Source organism: Melitaea cinxia, chromosome 19, assembly GCF_905220565.1.
Source record: "Melitaea cinxia chromosome 19, ilMelCinx1.1, whole genome shotgun sequence".
Taxonomy (NCBI): Eukaryota; Metazoa; Arthropoda; class Insecta; order Lepidoptera; family Nymphalidae; genus Melitaea; species Melitaea cinxia.
The window spans coordinates 11,607,338-11,618,994 of NC_059412.1; the positions used below are offsets into that span (position 1 = coordinate 11,607,338).

Below are 11,657 nucleotides of genomic sequence, written 5' to 3' on the forward strand. Positions count from 1 at the left end.
TATATTTCCTTTTTTCTGATTTTACTAAAATGGAGAACCAGAGATCGCTAAGTAAAAAAATATACTTAACCAAAAATTTTGTTTTGCTAAATGTGATTTTAGAATTTTTACTACGTAGTATTAAATTAATGATAAATATGTGTGTTTTTACTAGTATTAAATTAATGATAAATATTTGTGTTTTAAGTGGCACTGTATTTAATGCAAAACATGATTAAATTGGAATTATTGACAGTTTAAGGAATAATTGCTGAGGTTTTTGGAGATTCTTCTCAGCTCTATATTCCGAATCTGTGGTGGCTTTAATTTAACCATATTTAATTAGTTAAAGACTAACATAATTACAATTTGAAAAAGATTATTTAAAAGTGCTTTTGTAGGTCAATTTAATAATTTTTTTTTATTGTTCATGATTGATCAGCAGGTAAAAAATGTTATTCTGTGATGGATGATAAATAAAAATGATATGAGGAAACATGCGCAATTCGAATGCGTAAGTCTGATATTTATCCAATTCAAATTTTTCCTAAACATCCTCTCCGTCAAGTTACATTTATGCAAGTCAAATCTTTCTAAAGTTATTTAAGCCCGGCTTCTATATTCAAATGCTGTGTTGATGTCTTTATGTGTTTTGCGATTATTGTTAGATATTAAACAGTTATGGAGATTACAATCCGTTTTTTAAAATATTGGAGCTGGGCTTTAGAAAATAGCTAAGATTTCCATATTAAAACATAAAAATAAGTTTCAAAAAACGATGTAAACAGTTTCTCTTTCCTAGATAAAAATAATTAGACATGGCCAGAATTATTCTAGTAAGAAAACAACACCTATCAAATTATTTATTAAATGTACTGATTTATGTTAAAAGTAATAAAAAATATAGTAAAAATGTACTTGGTGACTAAGGCCCCGGCGAGATTCGAACTCGCGATCTCCTGTTTACTAGACAGGCGCTTTAACCAACTAAGCCACGGCGCCGATATCTCTACGTGTGTATTTCTGACTACTATCTTTCATTTGCCATACTATATAGTACCTACAATACATGTGATACATGACATCCACTAGACATAGGTTAATTTTTATCCCGAAGATCCCACAAGATCGAAAAATAAACTGGTGAAACCGCGTGGAACAGCTTGTATTAAACACCTTACATATTTTTATTAGGTATTAACGATTAACAAGTCAAAACGTGTTAAGGTGTGAAATAAACAACATTCTATTTATAAAAGGACTTTAAACCTGCTTACGTTGGTTGTTTGTGTAAGAAATAAATAATGTATACACATAATGTTTGTATAATTTTATTAAAACCGTTGTCAAGTTTTTAAAGATAAATGTTTTATTTTTTTAAACAACAAATAATAGCATTGGCTTACTAGATTATGTAAATACATTGTTTGCTAGATTCAGATCGTAACATCCCACTGCTGGGCCTATTTCTCGATACAGGAGAAAGGTCGGAGCTTAATCCACCACGTTGCGTCACTATGGGTTGGCAGATATATTCACTACTATGAGTAACAATTGCTATCAGTTATCTGTGATAAACACCGATACTGACCCCTTAACGTGTTCTCTGAGATATAGTGGGTAGACCCACAAGGACAGACACCGGTCCGGTCTCAACCGAAAAGAAATATTCGCTCAAATACAAATATCCCTCTCGAGCGGGAATCGAACCCGGTATCGCTGGTGTTTAAGCGCATACACTGCACTAGAGAAGTCGAGAATATATGTCAATACGTTTATCTCTCGTATATATCCTAAGGTATCCCATAGATACAATCTTGTGGTATATTTTCACTTTTCGCCATCAAACTCTACTTAATCTGTCAGATTCTATTCGCAACTTGTGAATTCAAAAGTTTTAGTTTATTAGACTCTTGAAACAAACCCCAGAGACCTGTTTACTTACTTTTTACAAAGCCTTACTTACTTATTTGCGTGATAAACTTTATCAGCTACCGCAGAAACAGGCCTTTTGGTTATACGAGTATATGTAAAAGCGGATAATCTGTAGTAAATTATTAATGGAAAGTGATCGCTGTCAAAAATGTTATAATTTGCTGTAATATCACTGAGACAAGAAGATCAATATCACATTATGGGAATATTACTGAGATAGGGCACAGGAAGAAATATCCTGCGCAAAACGAGTAGCATCCCGACTGGGGAAGTACTTCAACCTTACAGAAGATCACAGCTAAGCAATACTGCTTTTAAGCAGTGTTACTGCAGTGTTGTTGCAGTGTGCTCCTGTGGTGAGTAAGGTGACCGGAGCTCCTAGGGGGAATTGGGGGTAGGGTCGGCAAAGTGCTTGCGATGCTTCTAGTATTGCAGGCGTCTATGGTTACGGTAATCGCTTACCATCATGTGAGCCGTATCCTTTTTTTAAACATATTTAATAAAAAAAATCCATTGAATATTCTACAATATATGAGTATAAATCCACGCATCACGACATGACGTTCCACGCGTTGTCATTTCCTCTGTATATATAATTGTATTGATAATTAGGTATAGACACCTGTATAGCCATTAGCCAACCAGATGAAGTATTTAAGCCAGCTTATGATGAATTCAATATGCGGAACTATTTTACCAAAATACCTCTATAGTTACAGAATTAACCCATTTACAGTTTTATGATGAGTAATAAGGTGGATTTGTATAAAATTTTCTTAATTTTTCGCCTTGAAGCAACCTTGCGTTAACAAAATATTTGTAAACGTTAAGTTTGACTTCCTCACAAATATTTGTCATTAGCTCACGAGAATCATCTTTGTTGTGGCTGGAACGGATGGATTAAAAATTATATTTGCAAGTATCGAAGTAAAAAAAAAAACAAGTTTGCTTGACCACATAACTGAAATAAAATTTCTTAAGGTCCATCTAGCTCATATCTCCCTCTCAACGGATGTTCGCTTAGCCCGATCACACTTTTTGTAACGCTCTCGTCACACATTCACCAGCTTACTCCCCAGGTCAAGCGTGCGTAAAGAAGTTTTACTTCAGAAATATATTATGGAAAAAAACCAATTCACAGCTGTGACGCTAATAGTTCAAGAAAAAAAATAACATTAATATCTCTGTTTTTATTTTATATCTTAACGTCCTTTATATTTTTATATTTCATTGTCCCGTGACAAATGTTTACGCAAATTATTTGTGTACTGTATATGTGTATATAGGCTGGATGAGGATTGCGGAAGACCGGGATGTCTGGCGCGAACTTGGGGAGGCCTATGTCCAGCAGTGGACTGCGATAGGCTGAAGTAAGTGAGTGAGTATATATGTGGGTATTATTAATGCATGTTTTGGTCGTGGTCACAAGCAGAATTTACCTACAATTGGAAGCTAGTTCTATATTTGAAATTATATTTAAAGTTCTAGAAAAAAAAAATGACGTATTTTGTCCCGAAACAGACAATTCAAATATTTATCTAATAAATATTTGCAATGCTTATTCTTTAAATAGACAAATTATTACTAACTAAACAAATACACGTAAAGTTCATGGCATTATCATCGCGTGATATTGTGACGTAGCTCCTATGTACATTATTTACCTACATTTTATGTTAAATGATCGTAACTCGTCATTGTGTTGACTTTATTTACAAAATTTCTCAAAAATTATTTAAAAAGAAATTTCAGTCAGAAAAAAAAAATATATATATATATATTAGATAACAAAATAGTTATAATTGTGATCTTTTTTCATACAACTAGGTCGGCAAACAAGCGTACGGCTAAGGGTAAGCGATAATCGTAGCCTATAGACGCTTGCAGCAACAAAAGCATCGCAAGCGCGTTGTCGACCCTGCCCCCAATCGCCGCCGGAGCTCTATTAGAGTCACCTTACTCACCATAGGAACACTACAGTGCTTGAGAGCAGGTGGTACATATTATTTTGCTGTGATCTACGAGACGATGAAGTTTTCATTTATGCCTACGATCATCTCTTTGAGATTCAAATTCGCTATTGATGTTATTGGAGTTTGTGTTTGTATTTGTTTTGATTATGATAAGCTATACTTCACTCCTTAAGAAACGATATAAAGATGCGTGGTATGAAAAAGGGGAGTAAGAGGGTAAAATAGTGTGAAACACATAATTTTTTTTTATATCGCGGGAATTATTTTATCTTAAAAGTAAATAACCATCAAAAAGAAACGTTCAATTTCATGCTTTCGTTCGAAAGTTATAAGTGTACATATATTTCGAAAATAAATTTTTATTTATATAGACTTGTATTTAAAAGAATAGCAATCACCATACGAGTGATCATCATCATCATCATCATTTTAGCCTATCACAGTCCACTGCTGGACATAGGCCTGCACAAGCTCACGCCAAAAATGGTGTGAACTCATGTGTGTTGCCCATAGTCACCACGCTGGGCAGGCGGGTTGGTGACCGCAGGGCTGGCTTTGTCGCACCGAAGATGCTACTGCCCGTCTACGGCCTGTGTATTTCATTGCCAGTAGTTGGATGGCTACCCCGCCATCGTTCGGCTTTTTAAGTTCCAAGGTGGTAGTGGAACTGTGTTATCCCTTAGTCGCCTCTTACGACACCCACGGGAAGAGAGGGGGTGGCTATATTCTTCATTGCCGTAACCACACAGCAATACGAGTAATGCTACGTTTCCCAGACAGAGTAATAAATATAAAGAAAGGTCCACCAAGCCGTCTAGTAACATTAAAATCGAGTAACCCTAAGGATATTTTTTCATTATCGTAAGTGCGTTTGCTCTGCGAATATTACCGTAATTCTGAAATTATACCGAAATAAAATTCCTGTGAGACGGGATACAATATTAAAGTCACGGAATGGTTGAAATATAGCCCCTTATGTCATTATAAATTATGTCTAAATAAAAAAAACGTAAAAGTTTTTGAGTGCTTTTGAATTATATAAATTGGTATCTAGAAAAAAGTCGTTAGTAATTAGTTAGTCCACGCATCGAGGTTTTGCTAAAAACCAAATTTTTTGATTAGGAGAATATATATCGACCAGGTTGCCTATCAAAATGTGGCCGCTAGTCTAGTCTATTCATAATTTTTTTTGACAAAACCTCGATGCATTCACATACGAGAGAATTAGATAGAATACATTAATAAATTACATGCTTAAAACACGTAAGCGACGCATGGCGCTTACGACCTTTTTCACGAGATCACAGCTGATCAACGTCGATAGAACAAATCGCATCGACCTTCCTACGACTTTTCAGTATTTGTACTTCTGCAGTGTGTGAATTGCACATACACACTTTTACTTTTTTTTGTTGTCATAGTCTTATGATGATCTAAATTCTAATAGAGCAAGATTAGGCAGTATGATCTAACTCCTGACTTTATACTAAACTGGGGATTATTAAGAAATAAGGACAGAAGAACCTTAAGGAACGATTTTTTATACGCAAAACATTGAGACAACTTACATTCAAAAATATAATCGACCCGAGAACCTCCTCCTTTTTTTGAAGTCTGTTAAAAAGAGGAGATGCATTAAACAACGCTGTGTGGTATCTTTTAGAAGGAACATGAAGATAAAAAACCGACCAAGTGCGAGTCGGTCTTGCGCACCGAGAGTTCCGTACAATCAAATTTATTAAAAATATTTTGATTATATGATGTAAATAAAAATTTATACCTTTCGCAATTTTTACTTTGTCTGAGCTATAAGACGTTGCTTCTTACCAAATTTCAAGATTCTACGCTCAAGGGAAGTACCTGTAGGTGTTGATTCCCTTGCGAGTATCGAAATTTTGCAGCATAAACGGCTGTATCTTTTGATTGCGTTGGTTTAGAACTTTGATTTATTCACAGCTCTAGGGAACAGTAGACTTGAGTATTTGATATGAATTTTAGCTTGATGCCTCCACGTGTTCCTGAGAAAAACGGTCTTGACGGACAGACGGACAAGAAAGTGATTCTGTAAGGGTTCCGTTTTTTCCTTTTGAGGTACAGAACCCTAACAATAATAAAGAATACATCTATGTATATGTATTAGTTATTAAACTAATAAGCACCATGACACAAAGTGCTCTGAAACATTTTTCTTCATTACAATTATCCCATCGTTAACCAGAATACGTGACGCATATCTTCAGGAGGAGTCATCGCTACCGTTCCAACAACTACTGTGTTAGTCATTACAACAATTACGTCCGGGGACCGCTCGACCGTACTAGACAGTACTGGATTGAAAAAACGTCACACGGTGAAACGTACTAGAAATAATCGGTCTTAGTACTGAATTGAACAAAACACGCAGTGAGCGACTGCTGAATACAGGCTTCTAATCCGTTAAGAGCGACAAAGCGAGCCCTGCGGTTACTAACTTACCTGCCCAGCGTGGTGACTATGGGCAAAACACACGAGTTTACACCATTTTTGGCAAGAACTTGTAGAGGCCTGTGTCCAGCAGTGGACTGCGATAGGCTGAAATGATGAATCTGTTAAGAGACAGGGGGTGCAGGGTTAATTAACCATGTTCTTGAATAACGTGATTCAAAATACATATTTATGTATAGTTAAAATGTGTTAAATGTATGTTCACGCAAATCGTTCATCTATCCATTTGTATTCACGGCTTCCAAGAATGCTTCAAAAGCTTGGTTGACGACGCGTTGTGGGTGCTATCTCCGTTCATGGCAAACATTTGTATAGGCGATACAATTGTTTGTTGTGGTCTGCGAATTTGTGTTTGTGTATTGTATGTGTCTCCGGACGCAGAAACCCAGATACAAAAATAAATCCTACGGGGTCTTTAAGCGTGAGGCGTTTATGAACACAACAATAAAGGAATAGAGATTAATCAGTAAGGTCGAGATTACAACCTCAATTGAATTTTTTAGACCGTAGAAATAGTATGTATTTTAATGTCAACCCTTAGCTAATACTAGCTAACATTAAAATTACGATAAACGTACACAAACATGTTTATTAACTTATCAGTGCCTGAACAAGATTTGAGAAAAAATGCACTAAAATATTATATAACATGCACGGTACCGACCAATGTTTTGAACTAAATTAATAACCAGTCGGTTCTGAGATTAACAAGGCAACAAACTTTTTAAGTTTATAATCTTATATATAAACTCCTCCGAAACAGCTGGACCGATTTTTATGAAATTTTGTGTGCATATCGGGTAGGTCTGAGAATCGGCCAACCTCTATTTTTCACACCCCTAAGTTATAAGGGGGTTATTAAGGGGGTTAATCACATATACAGAACAACGTTTGCGGTGTCAGCTAGTCTATCCACTGAGAACTGATTTTACGAAACTCGACCCCTAAGGGGATAAAACGGGGGTTGGAAGTTTGTATGAAAGTCCTATGTTTTTGAAGTAAGAGACTTGAAATTTAAGGTGTATGCTCTATAGATGGTAAGAAGGTGTCCAAATAACGTATCGTTAGAAATCAATTCCCTTTTGGAGTTAAAACGGGGGGATGGTAGGTTGACTCACTCATCACGAAATCTCCGAAGCTATAACACTTACAAGCTTGAAATTTGGCAGATAGGCTCCTTATAGAGCGCAAACATCCGCTAAGAATGAATTTTACGAAAATGGACCCCTAAGGGGGTAAAATGGAGGTTGGAAGTTTGTATGAAAGTCTTATGTTTTTGAAGTTACAGACTTGAAATTTAAGGTGTATGCTCTATAAATGGTAAGAAGGTGTCCAATTAACGTATCGTTAGAAATCAATTCCCTTTTGGAGTTAAAACGGAGGGATGGTAGGTTGACTCATTCATCACGAAATCTCCGAAACTATAACACCTAAAAACTTGAAATTTAGCAGATAGGTTCCTTATAGAGTGTAGACGTCCATTAAAAACGAATTTTATGAAACCCTAAGGGGATAAAACGGGGGTTGGAAATTTGTATGAAAGTCCTATGTTTTTGAAGTAAGAGACTTGAAATTTAAAATGTATACTCTATAGATAGTGAGGAGGTGTCCAAATAATGCATCGTAATCTATATATATAAAAGAGAAAGGTCACTGACTCACTCATCACGAGAACTCAAAAACTGCTGGATGGTCCATTCATCCAGGATGGACAAAGATGAAATTCGGCAGAGAGGTAGATTATAATTAGTAGACGTCCGCTAAGAACGGATTTTGCGATATTCCACCGCTAAAGGGGTTTAATTGGGGTTGATAGTTTGTATGAAACATATACAGCAAGGTCGGTTTAAAGCAAAATAACAGCGTTGCAACCCTATGTGTTCAAGAAACATTTATATTGATCACTTATAAGTAGTACAAAAAAATATATTTTTTACAATATCTAAACCTTTACGTTGCTAGGATACTTTTTATTTACCCCTGTCATCACGGAGTCACGGAGGAGCGTGCGTTACGCTATTCTATGACATATAGTTACGTAGAACCATATTAAAAACTAAATTGCATGCAGTATATTTAAACATATTTACACTACAATACTATATTATTACTACATTATTTCATACCACAATTCTGACGAATTCAACGAACCATTTTGTTAAACGCGACGCGCGCTTCACGCGGTCGTAGTCGCGGGCAACAGTTAGTGTATTATAAAACAAAGTCCCCAAAAGTGTATGTGATCGATTCCCTCAAAATCTACGGAACGAATTTTCATGCGGTTTCACCAATGAAGAGAGGGCTTCAAGAAAAAGCTTACGAAACGGATAAGCCGATTATGATTAGAGTTTCACTGGAAGTTTGCCGAGAAAACTTTGTGTCACGCTGATTTCAACGCGGGCGAAGCCGCGGGCAGAGCTAGTATTAGTATAAACGTACATATTTGTCATTCAAGTCGGACGTTTTCAGTCTGAAGCGGCAACATCAAGAATTTGTCACGTGTAAACACAATGTCACTCATTACGTTTAATTTGCAAACTCACAACGCGTCGCCTATTAGCAGCAATGTTACGTACTATAAAAACAAATATGGAAATATTTATTCTAGATTATATTTTATTTAAATGACGTTTTAGTTAAATATTTAAATAAAGTCTGTATTTACTATTTATATACTCAAATACTGTTACAATTACTATTTTAATATTTTGTGTAACATAGCTCTTCATCCTATCTTACTATATCTTTTATTTAAATAAAAATGAATTGCTAAATACATCGCTAAGCGTACTGAATTTCCAAAACGGTTGGCCATATTCTGGCCGAATTTTTTTCTCAAATTATTTACTACTTTGTAGAAGATTATTACGGAATAAAATTATAAAAAAATAGAGCGTAAAATTAGAACATTTTTTAGAACTTAAGGTTATTAAAATTTTACACCTTCGATAGTTCACAAGACAGGACGACTGTGGGGCCAGCGAGTTTCTTAATAATGTGACGATGGATTGCCACAGTAATTTTGACAACTACGCTAGTACTAGAGGTAATGAATTCGAACTCTGCTCCCAATATAAATAATTACGTTTGTATAGGTCGTACTGATCTGGGCTTATCTGTTTGTGTTATGTTTTCCACTTTAAGACACGCGGTTCTAATTCAACAGAGGGGCCTTTGGTGTGCAACGTTTATTTATAGTGTTACGAACACACAAAGAAACTAGCGCCATCTAGCGGTAACCATCGAAACCACACAAAGACAGCGATAACATGAAATTCTCTACTCAATACTAGATGGCGTTAGAGGTACTATTGTGGAACTATATAGAAGTATAGTCTCGAAAACCGGGTACATGCGCGAACTTTCCAGAATGGTCTGGGCCTCGTCTCGGCCGATATAAATAGCCGCAGCGAGGCGAGCGAGACAGTTCAGTTTGAGCGATCTTCGAGGCGACTTCAAGAGTGAAAACTAGTGATCAAGAGTGGTACCAGCGAAACCTACGACATTGGCTACGACTGAGGACATTGTGAGTGCTTAGTGTTTGAACTTAGTGCTTAGTGTTTAAACCTAGTGCTTTGTGTTGGACCTAGTGCTAGTGAATAAAGTCTTGAAAAGAGTCAGCAGGTATTTCTCTCCAAATCCTTCGAACCCTAACACGTAATAACTGGTGTCAGAAGTGGGATTTGGAGATGCCATTGACTCCGAGAGAAGACTCCAAGGACTTCAAGGGCGTCAGGACAAGGGCACAACGAGCTGCGGAGGCCACACCTACTGGGGACCAAGCTCCGCCCACCATGGACCAAGCCCCGTCCACTGACCCCATCTACCATGCCCCGCCCACTCAGGCTCAGGCCCCGCCCACTCGGGCCCAGGCCCCGCCCACTCAGGCTCAGGCCCCGCCCACTTTGTCTCAAGCTCCGCCCACTGGATCCGCCTACCTTACCACGTCCACCAGCGACACCGTAGCTTCTACAGACTCTCAAGTGGCTCTTCAATTAGGAAATTTAATTAAATTAATGGAGCTGCAAAGGGCTGAAATTCGTGCTTTGCAAGAATCACAAGAGCAGCAAAGGGTTGAAATTCGTAGTGCTTTGCAAGAATCACAAGAGCAAACAAGTTTCAAATTGCAAGAATCACAAGAGCAGCAAAGGGTTGAAATTCGTAGTGCTTTGCAAGAATCACAAGAGCAAACAAATTTCAAATTGCAAGAATTACAAGAGCAACAAAAAGAGCTCCAAGAAAAAACGCTTTGGGCTGTAAAAGATGTTAGTGACGCGGTGACTAAGCTTCGAAAAGATGTCGACGTAGTGGAAAAACGAGTTACCGGGTTAGGATTGGATCTTGAAAATGTGAAAACCGGCCTCGCTGAACTACAGAAGAGAGTAGTACGCCTTGAAACCATGAGAATCGCGATGTCTAGTGGAACTACCGGAGTGGGGCAAGGAGCAAAAGTGAAAGTGCCTCCATACGACGGCACTACTTCGTGGAACGCTTATCGTCGACAATTCCAGACTGTTGCTACTGCCAACGAATGGACGGAAGAACAATGCCTAACCGCTCTCACTGTTGCGCTCAGGGGGCAAGCTTTGTCGGTTCTGGAAGCACTGCCACATACGGAAAATGGGTTCCAAGACTTGATGGAGGCACTTGAATCCCGATACGGGGATAGACATCTGGAGCACGTGTTCCGTGCCCAACTGCGTGACAGAGTTCAACGCCCAGGAGAAGGACTACAACAATGGGCGTTGGAAATCGAAAAACTCGTTAGGAAGTCACACCCAGGAGCAGACACCAAGATGGTAGACACGAATATTGTTCAAGCATTTGTCGATGGAATCAAAGACCTGGAGGTCAGAGCTGCAGTGAGGCTTCGTCACCATACATCGTTAAAGGAAGCATTAGGGCATGCTTTGGAGGTCGAGGCTGTTCGCCATGATATACGGCATAAGATCCGCGAGGTTTCTGAGGAAGTCAAGGTAGTTAAGGCTCCTACGAAGAAAAGTTCTGGAGTCATGTGCTACAAGTGTGGCGAGAGGGGCCATCTTCAGCTCAACTGTCCGCAGAAGAAGACCCAGATAGCACGGATGAAAAGGATAGAGGAACAAATAGAGGAGCTGAAGAAGCAAAGGGCTTCGCCTCCTGCTCGGGATCAGGAGTATGACTTCAAGACGAAACACCGCAGCGGAAAGTTGTATGGGAATGCCGACGCACTCTCACGAAGGCCGTGTTCGGAAGACTGCAAACATTGTGTTAAGCAAGAATCTAATGAAGTAACATTAAAGCTAA

At 38.0% G+C, this 11,657-nt stretch overlaps 1 non-coding gene across 1 annotated transcript; it reads right to left on the reverse strand.

The window, feature by feature from the left end:
- Positions 1-907: 907 nt before the first annotated feature.
- On the reverse strand, positions 908-981 carry Trnat-agu. Its single transcript has one exon. It is a non-coding gene; the product is annotated as a tRNA-Thr (tRNA).
- Positions 982-11,657: the final 10,676 nt, after the last annotated feature.